This window comes from Mycteria americana, chromosome 16 (assembly GCF_035582795.1).
Source record: "Mycteria americana isolate JAX WOST 10 ecotype Jacksonville Zoo and Gardens chromosome 16, USCA_MyAme_1.0, whole genome shotgun sequence".
In the NCBI taxonomy this organism is placed as follows: Eukaryota; Metazoa; Chordata; class Aves; order Ciconiiformes; family Ciconiidae; genus Mycteria; species Mycteria americana.
This window is the reverse complement of record NC_134380.1, coordinates 13,954,669-13,973,832: the sequence shown is the minus strand read 5'-3', so window position 1 is coordinate 13,973,832 and position 19,164 is coordinate 13,954,669. Positions and strand designations below refer to the sequence as shown.

Genomic DNA, 19,164 nt, shown 5'->3' with positions numbered 1-19,164 from the left:
GCGGCGTTAGCAGCGAGAGACGGAGTGGGGAGCGCGGCTGGCAGTGCCCTCTGCGCCGAGCCGGCGCTCTCCCAGCCACTTAGCTGCCGGTGTGCCGCAAGTGTCATAAATCACTACAAACCCAAGCGCTTTTCCCTTCTCGGCCTCTCCCAGAGCAGCGGGAAACCCGCCTCCAGCAGCGGGGAGAGCAAAGAGCTGCAGATTTTAGCTCTGCCTCGTGGCCACCTGCGCCCCGGGAGCAAGGGAAGAGAGGACGCGGGGTCCTCCCTGGCAGGGACATCCCGCACGCCTCCCCCCCCGCGAGCAGAAAGGCACCCAGTGGCTCCGCGACCCCCATCGCTCCCCTCGGCACCCAGCCCAGGGGTGCCGAGTCCTCACACCGCCGCTGCCGCTGCCGTCGCCTGCCCCTGCCCGCCCGCAGCTCGTCTGCCGGGCACCACCGGGACGGGCTCCCGCTTGACGTCGCTCGCGGCGAGCAGACGCGAGAGCAAGCGACGAACGGCCACGGGGAACGCGCCCGCTCCTGGGTGATTTATGGCAGCGGCCGCTGCCGCCGCGGAGCTGGGGCGGAGGACGCCCGCGTTTGGGCCCCTCCTGCGCCACGGAGAGCCGTGGGGTGACGGCCCCTGGAGAGCCGTGGGGTGACGGCCCCCCGCTGCCGGGGCTGCCCGGTCCTCGGGGCCAACCCGCCCGGGGAGCTTCCCCAGGGCTGCCAGCCCTGCCTGCACGTCTGCCGGCAGCACCGCGCTCGCTGGAGCTGCTCGACAGCGGGAAATAGGCACAAATCTTGTTACACACTGGCTAAGCCTCCCTGGGCATGTTTTCTATAAATCTCTTGGAATTTATTATATGATAACTAGCCTGGAAAAGCTAAATTAAATCCACAGCCAAGAAACTGACTTTCAAGTGTGACCTAATTTACTTGCTCGGAGGGGAGGGAGGGAGCGGGGATCCCGGTGCCAGTCATTCCCGGGATGACCTCCCCGTGCAGCCGCACACCCCCGTCCTCCTCCTCGCTGTGACTTTGGGGACGGAGCTGCGCAGCCTTTCATGTCTGAGCGGATCTCGCACTCCCACTCGCGGGAACGACAGCGCCTCGAGGGCTCCCCTGTCAGGTGTTTCTCCACTGCTCATCTTCAAGCCTTCCTTTAAGGAGCGCTCTCCTCCGGGGGGGCTCCGGCAGGTTCGGGGATGGCGGGGAGCGTCGGCGCAGGGGCTCCGCATCGGCGCGTTCCTCCATGCTCCGGGCTGCTCCCCGCTGTCCCAGCAAGCTCGTGCACGGCACCTGCACCCTCGTTTGAGGTTCGTGGCCGGCAACCCAAAGCCTTCGGGCAAGGCCCCAGCGAGGAAGATGGCTCGCAGGGAAGGGAGGTTTTAAGGGCAGAGGAGAAAGCAGCAGGGAGAAAATCTGGCTGGGAAAGAGGCCCGGTGGCCAGGGCACGGGCGAGCCCACCTTTCCCCAGGCACCCAGAGAGGGTCCTGGCGGCAACGGCTGCGCCGGCCCGGCCAGACAAGGCGCGTTCCCCCGGGACGGGCACCTCCCTCCCCACGCAGGGGCACGGCACGCGTCACCACCAGGTAACAACCCGACTCCGGGCTTCCGGGAAAAGCAGCGCAGCCCCAGCCCCGAGACCCGTACGTGCCCCAGCGCAGCCCAAGGCTCCAGGAGAAACTCCCAGTGCTCCCGCTCTGAACAGGGCGCACGGAACGGGCCGGCTCCGGCGCATCACGGTGCTGTGGGGCAGCCCTGCACGGCCTCTCCTCCCCCGGTGCTGTGGGGCTCAGCCCCACGCTTCCCCCTCCGGCAGAGGCTGGACGGGGCCGCGCGTCCCCCTTGCCGCGCCGTCCCTGCCCACCCACTGGGCTCGCGCGTTTGCAGGAGCGGGTCGCAGGAGGCAGGACCGCGGCGCGGGCGGCGCGGGCTGGGCCCGCAGCAAGGGCGACGTGGGCAGAGCGGGACCGCGGTGCTCTGGCAGACCTGGGGGTGGGCTCGGGGCTGGCACGCGGGCGCGTGCTGTTGTTCTGGAACGGAGTGCACTGGCAGAGCGGCATGTGGGAAGCTTGCATAATAGTGCCAGCCCACACTACGCCTGCTCCTTCCCAGCATGATCAGCCCCTCGCTTTCATGAGCAATAACATCCACCCAAAGTTTTCTAAAAGACAAAAAAAAGCTTCAAGGTGATACGCAGAGCTCAGCTGCCTTTGCTGCCTTCAAACTGATTAATGCAGCTGGGGAAATCCATCTGCACAGCCGCTTCGCAGAGGCGAGGCTTCTCTAATCCCCCACTCAGGATGACCCCTGCCCCAGCCGAGGGACAAGGATTCTCAAAATCCCGCTCCCTGTTTGATGATTTCCGAGCGCGCACCGGGGGCCGAGCAGAGGAGCTGGCACGCGGCGGCAGCAGCACCGCGAGGCGGGGACGCGCGGCTCCCCAGCGCCGGGAGCCCCGCGCTGGCCAAGCCGGCCGGCGATGCACCGCTCCACCGGCACCCGCTCCCGCCCGGGCGCTCCCCTCTGCTCACGGCAGCTGGGGGTCCCGGCCGCGGGGTCCCCCCAGGAGCAGCAGCCAGCGGGGCAGCGCGCCGGGAGCTGCGCGCAGTGGCGGACGGCGCCGTACGGCCCGTCCCCGAGCAGCGCCCGGCCCCGGCCCTCACGTTGAAAGCGCGGCTGTGACAGCGCTGCCGCAGCCCCTCCACGAGCCGCCTGCACCCTCGGGTACTCACGCACTGGGAGGAAACGGGGACGATGGCTCGTCTGGAGGAGAAAGTCACGCTGCCTTCGCTAGGTTTAAATTTTAACTACTTGTTAGGCTGGTGCGAGCTCCCGGCGCAGGCTGGTGTCAGCACGAGGCGGGCTTTTAGTCCGCGTAACGTGAACTGACAGGGACGGGTTCAAACCAGACCAAACGCAAACCACACAAGCCGCAGCGGTGGGTTTCTGCGGCACGGTCGGTGCCAAGAGCTGGGTCTTGGCGGGTCCGGCTGGGCTGCGACGCACAGGGCTGTGCGTGCGTCTTGCTCGCCCGCTCCCCTGCCCGTGCAGGGGGACCGCCGAGGCCACGCGTGCTCCGGGACCCCCGTGCTCCTGCAGCGAGCGGGAGGGCGATGGCCAGGACCGACCCCTGCAGAGCAGCAGGGAGCCCAGCCTGCGGGGCCAGACCGGACGCCCCCCACCCCCCGTCCCACGAGGACCGGAGCGGCCGCGGCTTCTCCCTGCGACGCTCCCCTTTGCCAGGTCATCTCACAAGAGCCTGGACCTCGGGCACTTGTGCCACCGCGGGTAGGCACGGGATCTGTTCCCAGTGCTGGTGCAAAGCACACGATGGCTGAATCACAGGCTGCTGCCCCAGGCACGGCCCGCGGGAAGCCGCAGCTTCATCCTCAACCAAAAACCATCTCCACGCCCCCCCCTACCTGGGCTGCACGGTGGGAGCAACGTACCTGGAGGCCGAGAGCAGGTACCTCGTGCTGCAGCTGCAGGCGGGAGCTCACGCTCGCATTCGCCCCTCGGAGCTGTCGGGAAGAGCCGTCGGGGTCTCACAGCAGCAGCTTCTCAGCCTGAAAGAGAGAGGGAGAGGCTCCAGTCCCATCCCTGTGTAGGCATCGCTGCTAATAACGGAGGAGGACACGGCAGAGCTCAGCGCCTCTGAACGCCACGGCTTCCAGGGACTCGCACGCCGCTTGTCCCACTCTTTTAACAGCACAATTATCTCACAGCTGGAGAGCAGCTTTGGAGCACGGCCCCGCTGCCCGGCACGCACAGAGGCAGCCCGGCAGGCAGGACCCTGCCCGCCGGCAAAGCCCCCCGGAGAGGGGGAAGCGTGTCCGGCGCTGGGGAACGGAGCTCGGCTGCGAGGGGTGCACGGCGGGTCCCCAGCCTGGGGGTCTCCAGCGGGACCACATCCCGGTCCCCACGCCGATGCGGGATGCTGAGGCTGGTCCTGCCTCCCCAGCGAGCACAAGCCCTGTCCTCAGCAGAGCGCACAGGATGGAGACAAGGAAAGGCCAAGGCTTCTTCTAAAGGGAAAAAACACCCCCCCGACCCACCCGTCCCCCCCCAAAGGCTCCTCAGAGGCAGCCCGCAGTCCCACGTCAATCTCAGCAGCTCTGGTTTGGTTTTCCCCGACCCAGGTTGAACAGGAGATAATTTAACAGCTTGTCCCCCATTGTAATGGGACTTTTTTTCCCTGCTCCCCCCCAGGCAGCCCATCCATCACGGCACCGAGCGGCGACGTCCACCCCGCGACCTCCGCCAGGCAGCCCCCCCACGTGCCGTGAGTTATGACGCCTGCACCGCGCGGCGGGATGGGCTCGGCGTGCTGGCTCTGCGCCGGGAGCCGAGATTTATCCCCTTGGCGGAATAGGGGGCAGAGGCCGGGAGATAAGTCACAGCGAAGCTGCAGGAGCGTCTCTCAAGGTCCCCCAAGGTTGGCTCATTAAAAAGCAAGGAGAAGAGGAAAGGAAAAAAAAAAAATGCCCGCAGTGGTGCGGCTCACCCTCCCGCCTTCAAATCAGCCAAACCCAAGAGGGAAGTGAAAGGGAGCCGGCAGCCCCAGGCCGGCTCTGCAGCAACCCCAGGGGAGGCTGCTGGCCGGGGCCACGCGAAGCCACCAGCATCCCCAGACACCCATCCCAGGAGGATCCCCTTAAACGAAGCAGCGCGGTGCCCGGACGGGGATGCCACTTCCCAGCGGCGCAGGAGCACGGCAGCCCTGAGGAAGGGGCGAGAGCGCCAGGAAGCAGCTGCCGGGCAGCCCAGCGCGGCGCTCGGACGCTGGCCGGGGAGGATGCGGAGGAAGATGGGCAGAGGGGTCCCAAACATGGCACAAAACTGCCCCTGCAGCTCCCAGGCCTCCCGCGGGAGGAGACGGCCAGGGCTGCCGGGCGGGCACGCTCCCGCGGCCGTTTCCATCGGCGCAGAAAGCCGGCAGGCGTGCAGCCCGCGGCTCAACGGTCGGCGGGTGCCCTGGGCCCCACATCTCGCCCTTCCCGCAGCCCCACCAGTGACACCGGTCTCCCGCTCTTCAGGCTCCAGCAGCCCGGCTGCCGAGCGGGGATGGACGCCTCCGGTGCCACGCGTCCCCCGGCCCCAGGAGCAGGCCGGAGCGCGCAGGCACGCCGGGACCCGCGCCTGCATTCGCCCGGCTCTGGGGCGCAGTCGTCGGGCTCTGCCGCAAAACCCAGGCACACCAAGCACGCTGCCGGGAGCGGACACCATCCCCACGACAGGAACCCATCACCGCTTTTGGGGAGAGACCACAGAAAACCCCCAGAGAAACCGTGAACAGCACAGAAACTCCCCAGCCTCCCCAAACTTGCTGGAATTCCCCTTCTGCCTCATTAGTCCTGCTCATTAGGCTCCGCTCCCGATTAGCACACAGAGCTAGAGCACAGCTCAGCACAACTTCACGCTCCCCAGCCCCTCCATCCCAGGCCCCTTCACCGTCGGTCTGTCGCAGCCCGCTCCCCTAACCCCCCGGCGCGGGAGCCCCTGTGCTGTCCTCTCCCGAAGGCAGCTGCTGCCGCAGCCCCTCTTCTCTCCGCCCTGGGTTATCCGAGTGTTACCAGGGACCGCAGCGGAGCTGGGGGTTCAGCGGGGACTCAGCTGTGCCGGCTCCCGAGGGGCTTTTTAACCACGCGCACATCTCCCCTCCGCTCACCCCCGCCGGCCCCACCCGCCGGCCGGCTGCCCCCCGGCACGCGCTGCCAGCCAGCCAGAGGACGGAGCGGGCAGCCGGGACCGGCACCTCCACGCTGCCCGAGCCAGCATCGGGCACGCCGCACCCCCGGGAACGGCAGCCGGCAAGCCTGGCTCCTCTGGGGAGCCGGCCCAAAGCAGGTGCCTTGGCACCAGCCGTATTTAAGCCTGCGAGGGAGCTGGGCGCGAGGGCTGGGAAGAACGTGAGGATCATCTCCTCCGAGTTCCTGCACCACACGGGGCAAAGAACTTCACCCCGAAATCCCCGAAATGGCAGCTCCTGCCTGAGCCCAGCTTCGCTCTCCAATCAGTTCCCCCAGGATTTCCGCAACCGAGAGCCCTCTCCCCCCAAATCCCAGCCCAGTGCTGGGCAGCTGGAGGCAGCACCCCTGGGTTCCCCCCCCAGCACCTCATCTCCAACACAACTCATTTAGCGACAGCTTCCGCGCTCGCATTGCTGGGCTTACCCAAGACCAAAAAAAACCCCGTGCACGTGTAGCGAGTGCGGGACGTGACAAATACAGGGAAAACCCGACAGCATCCCTAAGACAAGATGAACGCCGTAGTATTTTTTCAGCACCTTCTGCTTTCAAAAGCAAACCCGGGTGCGTGCGGGGGGACGGGGCTGGCGCATCCCCACCAGCGGCGCGGGACCGGCGGCAGCCAGCCCCGCTCCCGGGGAACGCGGTCCAGCCCCGGGAGGGGTGTGGAAGCGGATCGCCAAACCCCACGGGGCATCTCCCCCGGGAGCCACCGGGCTTTTACTACACCATAAAACATTGCGATTAGATCTACAAGCCAAGCCCCGGAAGGCTAAGAGGTTTTATCAAAGCCAGCAGCACCCCAGGGAGGAGACGGAAAGAGAAGGGCAGCTGCCCGCAGCATCTGCAACCCCAGGGCCAGCCCCAGGGCTGCGGTGCCGCTGCGGGGGTGCAGGACCGGGGCCGTGCCCGCTCATTTTCAGGAGACTGAGCCCCTGCCGCTGCCCCACGCTCCCAGGAGGACGCTTGGCCCCGGCCCCAGCCCAGCGTGGTCTGTCGGACTTCACCGTGGCACTGGGGTGACGGAGAAACCCCCCGTGGCGGGGCAGTGCTGGAGGAGACGGCGGGGGGGCTCTGAAGGCGAATACCCGTGCGATTTTTCCCTCGGTTGCAGAGGAGGGGGAGAGCAGAATTTTCTTTCAGCAGAAAACGCACTGAAGCAGCACTCTGAGCCTGTGCAGCCCGAGATACAGCTCCTGCTCCAGCCCAGATCAGGAGCTATTTCCCACTTATCTGCGCCGAGCCTGATATCTGTGCAGCAGAACACGGCACTTGGTAATAGGATTTTGACGCTGAACAGAAGATGTTTTTTCCCCGAGTCTCACTTACGTCACACCTGGAGGTATCCATGGCCATAGAGGTGACACAGAGGAAGGCTAAAGAGTTTCAACTCTTGCGCTGAGGGAGCAGCTTCTCCTTTAGCTGCAAAACAGCAGAATTAAAGCAATCTAATATTAGCCGCCCGCTTCGTGTCCCCGCTCCAGCACAGTCCTGGGGAGAGGAGGGAGAAGAGCACGTCCCTGCGGCAGCATCCCCGCAGCCCCGCTGACCCACCGGCCGCAGCCCCCAGCCCGCAGGGCCCCGCTCCTGCCCCCAGGCCCCCGTGGGAGCAGGCAGAGCCCTCGGGCCCCCGGGGCTGTGCCGGGGGCCGGAGCCAGCCCGGCCGCCCACCGCCGGGCTGGGGGGAGCCGGCGCCCCGCGGGCATCACCCGCTCCCAGCGCTCCCCCGCCCCGGGCTCCGCCGTCACCCGCATCCCGCGCCACGGGGACCACCCCCGCGCAGCAGCAGCAGCAGCAGCAGCAGCGCGGAGCCAGGCTCGGGCGGCGGAGCCACGCTCGCGGCTGCCTCGGGGAAAGGGGAAGAAGGCTTGTCACCTCCCTGCCACCCTCCTCCCCATCTGAGCGAGAGGAAGGTCCCACGCACCCCCGCTGCCGGAGCTGGGAAAGTCTCTGCCTGCCACAGACAAAACCAAAGGGATGGGAACCACCCCCGCCAGGCGCGGGTGACATCTCACCCGGGGGAACGCTGCCGGCGCGGCATCGGGGCTGTCGCCGCCTCCCACGGCGCAAACTGGGCGGACGAAGGGCACTTGCAGAAAAGCACCAGGCTGGCGGCTCCGAGCACCCGCAAGCAACGGCGGGGAGAGGGAAGCCCAGCCAAGGCCAGGCCGTCCGGCAGCGTGCCACGGCTGGGCTCCGGCAGGCTCGAGCGGCCAGGATGAGGGCACACGCGCTAAGAGGTGCACACAGGGCGCAAGCTGCTCGCAGGGCGCACGCTGCTCATGGGGCACATGCTGCTCACGGGGCGCACGCTGCTCGCAGGGCACACGCTGCTCGCAGGGCGCACGCTGCTCGCAGGGCGCACGCTGCTCGCAGGGCGCACACTGCTCATGGGGTGCACGCTGCTCGCAGGGCACACGCTGCTTGCAGGGCACACGCTGCTCGCAGGGCGCACGCTGCTCGCAGGGCGCACGCTGCTCACAGGCTGCACCGCGGCACTCGAGAAGCCCTGAACAGGCTGCGAGCAGGCACGGGCTGAGCAAGCCGGAAGGAAAGCGCTCATTAGGAGCGAAGCGGGGAGGCAACTCGAGGCGCGCGGGGAGCAGGATGCATCCTGCTCGTAGCATTTGCATTTTCCTAGCCCAGCTCCAGAGAGCAGGGAGTTATCACAGCCTTCGTAAAGAGCCTCGCTGTAGTAAAGGTGCATTGCTATTAGATAAAAGAGCCAGGAAAGAAGTGAAAGATGGGAGCGGAAGGAGAAACCATCTTGAACAAAAGGATGGAGAAAGCAGTCCTGGGAAGTGCCGCAGGAGCCGTCAGCCTGGGTCGGGGGACGGAGGGGACCTGTCAGCAGCCCCCGGCCCCCCTCGCCAGCCGGGAAGGCGGCCTGTGGGGCACGACCCCCCCAGGCTTCACAGCTCTACAGCCCTCCTGCAATTTTGTTTTCAATTTTGCAGTTAGGACCATCACCCTCTACCTTTTTATTCGTCCCCTGACGCTCCAAGGCAGCGCGGTGGCTGTGAGCAGCCGGGATGCTCCACCACCCACCTCCAGCCGTCGGAGCGGGGGCCCAGGCAGGGCTGCGGGCGCCTGCTCCCCCGGGGCAGCCCTGGGAACCCCAGGGGCTGGGGCACAGCTCCCACCGAGCCCGAGAACCGCTTTGCAGATGCACCCCGGCCCTCTGGCACGGCAGCGGTGCCAGCCCCCAATGTCCCGCACCGCCACGGCGAGCAGCCCCGGCACCGGCGGCGACGGCCAGGAGCTCGCCCGCACCCAGGGAAGCGGGTGCCCACGCCAGCCCTGGGCCAGCTCACCGGAGGAGCACCCGCGGCGCCCGCGGGGAGGGACGCACGGCACGGCGCAGGCGAGGCAGAGCAGCGGTGCCACCGAGCCGCGGCGGACCCTGTCCCGCACGGACGGCGCTCGGGCAGCACGGGCAGCGCGTGCCTCGGAGGCAGGGCGGGCACGAGCGCGGGCGGCACCTGCTGGGGGGGGACAGGGATGCCAAGACGACGGTTGCAGTCTGTTTTTCTGCACAAGTGCATTAAGTATTCTGCACAGCACTTTTGCTGTAAATCACTTCCTATTCAGGCTCACTGCTGAGGGTCTCTGAAGGTCGATTTTCCATGGTTATGACAACAAAAACTAAAATTGGGTCAAACCTGAAAGGTATTATCTTCCTCCAAGCTGCTAAATGCACAATAGTAATGAGGTTGGTTAAGCAATTCACCCACAGACTGCATTATTTGCTCTGAAGATGTATTAACCAGTTAAATGAGCGTGATAAGGCAGCTCTGCTTATTTCTCCCACCAGCCGCACAGAAGATCTGAGGTTCTGGGTCTCCGTATCCCAGCTAATAACCGAGACCACAGACACGCCGACAAAGGCGGCCGGCACCGCGCCGCTCCGGGCCAGGCTCTGCCCAGCCTGACCCGCAGGAACACAAAGGGAACTTTAAAGGCATCCAGCAGCTGAGAGCCATTTGAAAAAATAATTATACTTCCTCCCTCCCCTTTCTCTTTCTTCTTCTTAAATGCTCTCCCCCATCCAACCTCCTGATGACAGAGCACAAGCCCGCTGCCCGCCCCGGCAGGGTTTAGGCAGGGTTTAGCAGCAGCCCCGCTCGGGGACGGGGGTTTGTCCCCAGCAAACGCGCGGCCGACCCAGGTGCTCGGCGGCCGCTCCTGCCGCTGCCGGGGCGCGGGAGCGAGGGGTCAAAACCCCCAAAACCTGCCCGCCATCTCAGGGGGCTGCTCCCCGCGCGTTGGAGGACGCCTCGCAGCCGGTACCCGAGGGATGCCGGAAGCCACCCGCACCCACGCCAGAGCTCTCCGTACCCACCGCGGCGGATAAGGGGCAGCTGGGCAGGGGCTGCCCAGGGCACCCGCCTCAGGAGCCTCCACCCCAATGGGCAGCGGTGCCGGTTGTGAGACACAAAGCACATTTGTTTTTAAGGGATTTCTGCTGTTTTTCCTAAAACAAACACCCATTAATGTAAATATAACTGATGTAAACAAGCACGACCCTAAAATCCATGTGCAGCTGTATGTAACGGGGGAGAAGGAGGGAGGAGAAACACTTTAATTAATCCCTAAAATGAATGAGACGGAAAAACTCAAACTGCACGGAAAGCATCTGGTACTGCTGCAGAAAGGGACTGCCCAGGACACAGGGTCACGCTCTGCCACGTAACGCCGCCGGTGCCGCCGGGTCCCGCACCAGCCACCCCACGGCACCGGCCCACCGGTGAGAGAGCCGCGCCGCGGCCGCGCCACCCAGGGAGGGGAGACCGCGGCGGCGCCCATCCCACGTGCTGCAGCCCCGCAGCCCCGAGCTGGGCGCGCCGCAGTCCTGCCTGCCCGGCCGCTGGCTCCCCGGCTCGGCTCTGCTCCCGTGGGAGGCGGACGGAGCGATGTCTCGGTTCCCCCGTCCGTCTCCAGGCAGGCAGGGCGGCCGCCCAGCTCTCCTGGAAGCTGGGTACCTGCAGCCCGCGGCCCCCTGGTCCTGCCGGGCGATTGCCCCGTGCAATTTCGAGGAGTTTGTACGCGAAGGGGCTCAGCGGAGCTCTGGCCCCCGTGGGCCGTGGGAGCCAAACCCTCCCACCCCCCGCCAGGCTGGCTTCCACAGCACGGTGCCCGAACAGCCGCTAAGGGCAGCTCTTGGGGGGGGCAGCAGGTAGGAGGGCAGAGAACCCAAAAAGCTGGGTGCTCAGGGTGAGGGCTGTGCCCCTCGTAGCTGCCCGCGGGTCCCTGGCCCCGTTCCCAGCACAGGGAGGGTTTTCGGGGCGCGGAGGAGGCGCGTCCGCAGGACCTGGGCAGGCAGCCTGCCCCACGGGAGGAGGGGAGAGGGACCGTCTCCCGCCTCCCACCACCCGCAAGAGGGACCCAGCCACCAGCCGGGGAGCACGCGGAGGAGGCACGGAGAAAGCCTCGGTGTGTCTCTCCTGGTGATCCAGCTGGTGCTTTGCCAGGAGGAAGTAGCTGCATGGAGGAACGCCAGCACTTTCTAGCACAGAAGGATGAAGGTATCCTGAAGTGGGATCTGTGTTGACAGAAGCTCTGGGACCAGCACTACAACCTCCACGAGCCACCTCCCGGGTAACCAAAATACGGCTGCGAAATGGTACCTGAGGAACACGGGGGAGAGAGACCACGGAGCCGAGCCGAGGAGCTCCCAGAGGGAGGAAAAGGGCTGTTTCATGAGGCGGGCAGGGCTCAAACGGAGAGGCATCAGCAGATCTGCACGGCGTAAGGGGACGGCAGCGGTCCACCCGACGAGCTCCTCCCGGCCTCCACCCCAAGCCGCTGGTGCACCAGGCAGCTCATCGGGAGCAGCTGTTTGAAGCCAAACGCAAAGAGAGGTGGAAACCCTGGAAAGACAACTTTGATGCTCCTGCCCTTTTAAGGTCTGCAACTGCAGACCGCACATGGGATCTCCTGCTAAAAACAGAGCAGAGAGACGGGGCCCAGCCTGGAGCATCACCTCCAGAGCTCGGAGCAGGGGCTGCCCCGGGGCTCCGCAGCACGTGGCGAGTGGAGACACGAGGTGCCCGAAGCCACGCAAGGAGACCCAGTCTACGGCACCGGTGCCAGGGCCCCTGGCAGAGGGTAGAAGGTACCACAGGGCCAAAATGCCACTGCGCAGAGGATCCAAGACAGAAGACCGAGGAGACCTGTCTTGCCTCTGCCGGGCTCTGGGCAGACGTCGCCCAGGAGAGCTGTGGGCAGCATCAGCCAGCTTCGTTGCCCGCGACACCGCCCGCCCGGCGGGACGAGGAGAAGGAAGAGGGAGAGACCACACCTGAGGCTGGTGAGAAACCGAAAGGGCAGCGAGGACCCGAGCCAGCCCCCCGGTAAACCCACCGCTTCGCCCTCTCCTGCAGAGACCCCCCAGCCCTCGGCCCCCACACCAAGGGCTGGGACTGCACCACGCCGCCGTCCCGGCGGGGAGAGGCAGGAGGACCTGAGCTCTGCCGGCGCTGCCCTCCGCGGCGTCGGCAGAGGCAGGTTAGCATGCAGCCCGGCATCGCTCCCCAGCCCGACCGCGCCAAGCCCCTGCGAGCCGTGCAAGGTCCCCACGATCATTCCCGATTCCAGCAGCCTGCCTGTCTGCAGAGCCCTGCCTGCACCCCTGCCCTGCCCTGCCCTGCCCTGCCTGCACGCACACACCGGGCTCTCAAGGTAACACCTCGGCTACCCAGGGATGTGTTCATCAGATCCGTCCTGCTCCTCCTCTCCTTAAGGATCTTAAACCCTGCCCCTCGCCACCGGCCACTCTCTGGCCATATTTTAGAGAAGCTGCCTCATGATCAGCTGCTGGAAACCCCATGGGGCCGGGTGCCAGGGACCGGGGGAATCCCTAATTCTGGCTCGAGGGGGACTCCTGACCCCCAGCCGCCCCACGGGACGGCCGCCGCCCTCAGCCCCGGCACGCTGGCGGCTCCGACCGTGCTCACGCTCCGTCCCACACCCACGGCAGCCTGGGATGGGGCTGCAGTCCTGCTGCTCCAGGCCAGCAAGGTCCCGAGGGACCGTCCTTGATCCCAGACCTGGAGAGCGAATACACAATGCAGCTCCTCCCGGAGCAATGCCGACCACCAGCGCTGCTCCTCCAAGAGCTACAGCAGCTTTCCGGGTTCGCCCGCCAGCTGCGGCCCCGACGCAGCGCGAGTCGGCTGCACCGGCGAAACACGGGCACGTCACCGGCTCCAGTGCCCACCTCTGCCATGGCGGTGGAAGGCCAGCCCGTCCCGGCACAGCACTCTGCTCTGGGAAGCGCCAGCCCCTTTTTCCTTACCTTGGCGCGGCGTTCATGCTGCCGAGGCTCCTCGGCGACGAAGGCTCCGGGAGGGGCGGGCGGGACGACGGCACCCCCAGGACTCGCCCAAGCGCCGGTGCCGCGCAGAGCTCCGCACCTCGCCAGCCCTCCCGGCCGCCACACAGGCGTGCGGCTCCCGGCGCTGCCTTTGGAGCCGGCTGCCGCAGCACACGTGTCCTCCCCCCTGCCCTTTCCAACACCGCCGGTGATGGGAGGGAGTTAGAAATGCCAGGAGAAGCATTCCTCATTTTGAGAAGCCAGATCATCTGAAGACTGGCAACAGCCCAGAGCCCGGTGAGACAAGCCCCAGATTTATGACCAGCGTGGAGGGAGAGACAGAAGAGCTTTAGTGAACCTGGTTAAGACCCCATGGGAAAGCGACAGTGAGAGATCCGAGTGACCCGGCAACTCCACCTCTCCCTGGGAAAAACAAAAGCGACACAAGAAAGGGGCCCAAGGGCCCCAGGGACCGAGGGGAGGGGGCTGCCATGGGACGGGGCACCTGGGGCCAACGGGACACACACTGGGACACCGCACCCTGCTCGGGAAGCGGGGACCAGGCAGACGCCGGGACGGCAAAGCATCGCTGCTGGAGCACCCCGCGCTGCCTGCAGCACTGATCCAGCCTCCCCCCCTCCCCGCCTCCTCCTCCTCCTCCAGGGCTTCTTCCTCTCCTTCCCCTCTTTGTCATTCCTCTCAGCTCACGCCTCTTCTCTGCTCTCCTTCAGCTGCTCGCAGCAATAATCCAGGGCACTAACGCCCCGGCAGATTGCTCAGTGCCGCTCCCCGGCTGCTGCTGACCGGGGTTTTAACGACGCCCCCGGCCGCAGCAGGGGCCGATCCCCACCTCCGCCGGCTGCCGGCAAGGCTCCCCCCGTCCTCCTCCGCAAAACGCTCGCACCTCACGAGGCCCGGGCGCACTGCAGGGATGAGCGAGGAGCATCCGCCACCGCCGGGCTCATCTGCTCTCGCCTCGCGCCCGGGCTCTCGGCCACCCCGGGGACTCACGTAATCCCCCCCCGAGCCCCGGCCCCGCAGGGCTCCCCGGCCCCCCAGGACAGGCGAGCGCAGCCGAGGGCACCGATGCAGCAGAGCCGGAGGGGCCGCAGGCCGACGGCATGCCACGTATTCCTCGGGGACGGGGAAGGGACAACTGCGGCTCGGTGTCCATCAGACGGACGCTTCTCAAAGCGTCGCGGCACAGGGCTCTGCAGAGGCAGGGACCGGGCAGGGGACCGAGGGTCTGCCTGCCCGGGGGACGGGCAGCACCCTGGGCCTCAGCCGCGCACACGCCGGCATCCGCCAGCTCTCGGCACGGGCGCGAGCGCCCTGCCGAGGGCCAAAGCTACCAGCAAGAGCAGCGCAGGGTGCAGCGTGGGACGGAGAGCGCGGATCTCCTCCCCAGCGACAAGGCCAGGTATTGCGGGGAGCGGAGCTGCTGCTCAGGGGGACTTCATGAGGTTCCGCACGGAAAGCGCCGAGCCCTACCCCCAGAGCAGAGCTGGAGCGGCCGGGCAGCAGCGCGCTGCCGGGGGCAGAGGATGAGCCAGCAGTGTGTCCCCCCCAGCCGGCCCCGCCATGGCCCCCGCGAGGCCGCGTCTGGATCCCGCGTCCAGCTTTGGGCCCCCCAGTGCAGGGGACCGATGTCCCGGAGCGAGCCCGGCAGAAGGCCACGGTGACGGTCGGAGAGTGGAGCACGGGACAGAGACAGAGGGATGCGGAGCGCTCAGCCCGGAGAGGGGGAGGCTCGGCAGCACCGGGGGGGCTCCGGGGAGGACAGAGCCAGGGCAGGCGGCAGGGAGGGCAGCGGACCCCCATTTGCAATGTCCTATTGCCTCACCAAATCTCGCCGTCCACACCAGCAAAGAAATTGCAGAGGCAAGCAGCGGTCCCGGCGCAGAAAGCCCAGCAGCCACCGTCCAGGGAACGCAAAGCCAGGCCGTGCTAACTGCCGGCGAGCACGGGCAGCCGGTCCCCTGCCCGGCGGCACCGCGGCTCGGCGCTTGCCCCAGCTGCAGGGAGCAGCAGACGAGCCCGGGGGCGCAGGGGGTGCGGGGGTTACCCCCCGCAGCCTCCAGCCCAGCCTGACCCCCCACTGCCAGGCACGCCGCTCGCCGCCAGGCTGCAGGTCCCCGCGTCCCGTCCTTTAATTAACATTCCACACGTAAAGCTGGGATTGTAATTACTGCAACTGATTAACAGGCCGAAGGTAGCCCGTCTCCGAGGGAGCAGATTAGCAGAGGCTCTCTCGAGCTCCTACTCTCACCTCCGCACTGTCAGTGCATTTTAAGCAGGGGCCCGGTGCCCCCGCAGGCAGTGATTAATGGGCAAGCTGGGCGAGGAGGACAGGCGGTGGCTCTGTCCCCGCCGCTCTTCCCACGCTCCCGCCAGGGCAGGACCAGGATGGGACGGGGCTGCACCGGCCGGGGCCATCGGAGGGGAGGATGCTGGGCGGCGATTCCCAGAGCCTCCTCTCCCCGCTGCCGGCACGACCCCTGCCCAGGCACCGGCACCGGGACAAGTAGGACACGATTGCCAGGAACTCAAGGACCCTGTGCACGGAGAGGAGAGACCCCGCTCAGAGCCACAGAGCAGAGGGGAGACCCCCCAAGAGCAGCTCCCCGGCGCAAGAGCCAGCGGCGCGTGGGCAGGAAGCGATGCTGCCAGATCCCCGCCTGTTCTCACGTGTGCTGGTCGTGGGGCCGCTTCCCCGGGGTCTGGCTCTGACCCGGCCAGGGCAGGATGCTCCAGGCTCAGCCAAGCCAGGAGAGCCCTCGCCGCTGGGGCCGCAGCGCAGGGAGCTCGCGCCTTCCCCACGAAATGTTCCCCTTAACGAGCTATTCCAAAAAATTAAGCGGCCAGAGCAAACTCCCCTCGCCCTGGCTACTTGTCACCCCAGGATGCAAGTCACCGGACTGCTCCCACCCCCAGGTCTGCAGAACCGTGGGGCCAGGGAGACCTGTGGGGCCAGGGAGTCCCGTGGGGCCAGGGAGTCCCATGGGGCCAGGGAGTCCCACGGGGCCAGGGAGACCTGTGGGGCTAGGGAGTCCCGTGGGGCCAGGGTGTCCCGTGGGGCCAGGGTGTCCCGTGGGGCCAGGGAGACCTGTGGGGCTAGGGAGTCCCGTGGGGCCAGGGAGTCCCGTGGGGCCAGGGAGTCCCTCGCCTCCCGTCCCATCGGGGCTGCTTGCAGCACAAGGCAGAGGGAAGGGAGCCCAGCCCTGCCCCACAGCAGCCCCCCAGCACCCAGCCCTGCCCCACAGCAGCCCCCCAGCACCCAGCCCTGCCCCACGGCAGCCCCGCACTGGGACAGCCCAACTCCTCACCTCCCTCCGGGTTCCTCCTCCGGCTCTGCCCGTGCTGCTGGCGTCACCCGGCCGCCGAGTCCTGCCCCAGGGGTGTCACAGCCGCCTCCGCCGCCGGGCAGAGCCGCGCCAGCGCTCGGGACGCGCGCCCCTTCCCCCGCAGGGCCGAGCCCGGCCTGCGCCGCGGGTCCGCTGCCGCCCAGCCGCAGCCCCCCAGGCCAAGCAGCTGCTTGGCCGGAGCCCCCCCGCTTTTTGGATGTGAAGCCACGTGAGAACGTCCCGCGAGCGTCCCCAGCTCGCCCCTTCCCGGCTCACCCGCGGCTTCGGACCCCGCGCTGCTCATCCACGATCAGCCCGGGGTGCGCGAAGGGGAGCCGCCGGCAGGAGCGCGCCCAACGCGACGCCAGTAATTACAAGCAGATAAGGCTATCAGCTGTAATTAACCGCTATCCACGGGCAGAGCGCTCGGCTGCAGAGACTTGCTTCCCTTCTTTTCCCCAAGACTGCAAAATAAATTATCCCGCAAAGTTAGCAGAGGCTGAGCTATGGAAACAATTAAACAAAAATTAAATCTAATTCATTTATACTCTGAGCACAAAGTGGATAATGTGGGGGTTTTCTTCTCTCTCCTCTCTTTGCCTTGGTGTTACAGAGGACTATTATGGGAAATTAATCACGGGGAAAAGCAATGAACGTGATCTATCGCTCTTTAAAAGTGCACTGTAGTGATTATATAAAAATCTATTAGAGAGGCCAGGAAATAGAAGAGTGACACCATTTAAAAGGAAAAAGGAGACGGGGCTGGTGGCAAAGGGATCGATTGCTTAACAGACGGGCCTGTGGCAGAGGGAGCGGGAGGAGGGCAGGCCTGCGCTGCCGCAGCCCCCGGGGTGGCCGTGCAGGCCGCGGCCAGCCCCCGCGCCGGGACAGCTTCGGGGGACGCAGCGGGAGCCCGGGGCTGCACGCGGCTGAACGGTGCTGCGCTCCGCGCCCCGAAAACGCAGCCCAATGCCCCACAGCGGAGCTGGGGCTGCCGCCGCGGGACGGGCTGGCCCCGCGGGGCCGGGGCTCGGAGCTCCCACCGAGCACGGCCCCACGGTGCCTGCCGCCAGCACGGGCACGCCGCGGCCGCCTACGCCTCCACGGCTCCAAGGTTTGCCACGCTCGCAGGTGCTGCACAGGCCCTTTGCCTCGGCACGTCCTCCCGTCTCCTGGGGGCTCTGGCACTTGCCGGGGGCTGCGGGGGAGAGAGCCCAAAGCCTGGGTGATGGCCGGAGCAACATCAAGCAGCCAGCTCTGGGGTGCGAGGACGCCCGTGGGAGGGAACGGCACGGCACCGGCCGAGCGCGGCTGTCCGGCCATCGGCCGCCAGCAGAAGATGCTGAGGAGAGCGCAGTGCCAGCAACACCGGCAGCGGCCCCAGCAGCGGACAACCGCCCCGCCTGGCACAGCCCCAACGCCCACCCCCCCGCGGGGGTCCCGGCCGGAGGCAGCACCAGCAGCTCACGGACCCCGGCAGGCTGGGGCAGAGCCGGGGCAGAGCCGGGGCAGAGCCGGACCCGTTCGGCCGGCTCTGGCTGCTCCTCCACGGACACGGCCCTGGGTTTCGCTGCCCGAACAAGCGGCGCTTCGGCCCCTTCTGCCTGCACAAGGACGGCCGCCCCTGCGCAGCTGCAGCACCGCATCACACCCCCTCGTAGCTCGGGGGGATCCCGGCGCTGCCCCCCCATCCCAGGGGTCCCCAGGAGAGCGACCCCCATCATTAACGACGATTGCGAGAGCAGACCCTCGCTGCACCGGCAGTAAACACGGCCGGCCCCTGCCCAGCCGCCCCCAGCACTGCCGGCCCCCAGCGCACGCTCGGCTGTTTAACGGCTGCGATAAAGCCTTCGCCGAGGTAGATTCCACCATAAATCCCGGCCCGCAGCAGGGCCAGCCCCGGGCCAGCCTGATGCTTTAACGACACCGTCAATCCCCAAGGAGCCCGAGGCGGAGCGGGGGGACGCGTGGGCTCCAGCCCCGGCACGCAGCCAGGCAGGGGCTGACCCCCCGCTGAGGGGGCCAGGGCTGACCCCGAGCCCGCAGGAGCCGTCCTGGGGCCGGAGCCGCCTGGGAGGCGACGGGGCGTCGCTCTGAGGGGCCCAGCGCGGTGCCAGCGGGTGCCGCACCTCGGGGCTGAGGCTGCGGTGAAGCGGCGGTCGGCCGCTCATCTCCGGGTGCACGACGGGCAATCCCACGCCGACGGGCAATCCCACGCCGACGGGCAATCCCACACCGACGGGCAATACCCACGCCGACGGGCAATACCCACGCCAACGGGCAATCCCACACCGACGGGCAATCCCACGCCAACGGGCAATCCCACACTGACAGGCAATCCCACGCCGACAGGCAATCCCACACCAACGGGCAATCCCACACCGACGGGCAATCCCACACCGACGGGCAATACCCACGCCGACGGGCAATCCCACACTGACAGGCAATCCCACGCCGACGGGCAATCCCACACCGACGGGCAATCCCACGCCGACGGGCAATCCCACGCCAACGGGCAATCCCACACTGACAGGCAATCCCACGCCGACGGGCAATCCCACGCCGACGGGCAATCCCACGCCGACGGGCAATCCCACGCCGACGGGCAATCCCACACCGACGGGCAATCCCACGCCGACGGGCAATCCCACGCCGACTGGCTCGCCCACAGCTGCTGCGGCCTCCTGGGACCATCACCCCTGAACCAACAATTACAAACTCTCCACTTCTGTATTAACGCAGGCAAACGCCTTCATGCAGATTTAA

General features: G+C 67.0%; 1 protein-coding gene across 6 annotated transcripts in view; it reads right to left on the bottom strand.

The window, feature by feature from the left end:
- RBFOX3 (RNA binding fox-1 homolog 3) overlaps window positions 1-19,164 on the bottom strand; it is a 192,769-nt gene that overhangs the window by 99,633 nt on the left and 73,972 nt on the right. For 5 of the 6 annotated variants that reach the window (XM_075518837.1, XM_075518839.1, XM_075518836.1 and 2 more), the window contains exon 2: window positions 3,442-3,558. The exons of the other annotated variant lie outside the window; for it this stretch is intronic. The gene's annotated coding sequence lies outside the window, so the exon portion shown is untranslated. The remainder of the gene's footprint in view (window positions 1-3,441; window positions 3,559-19,164) is intronic. 6 annotated transcript variants of the gene reach the window in all.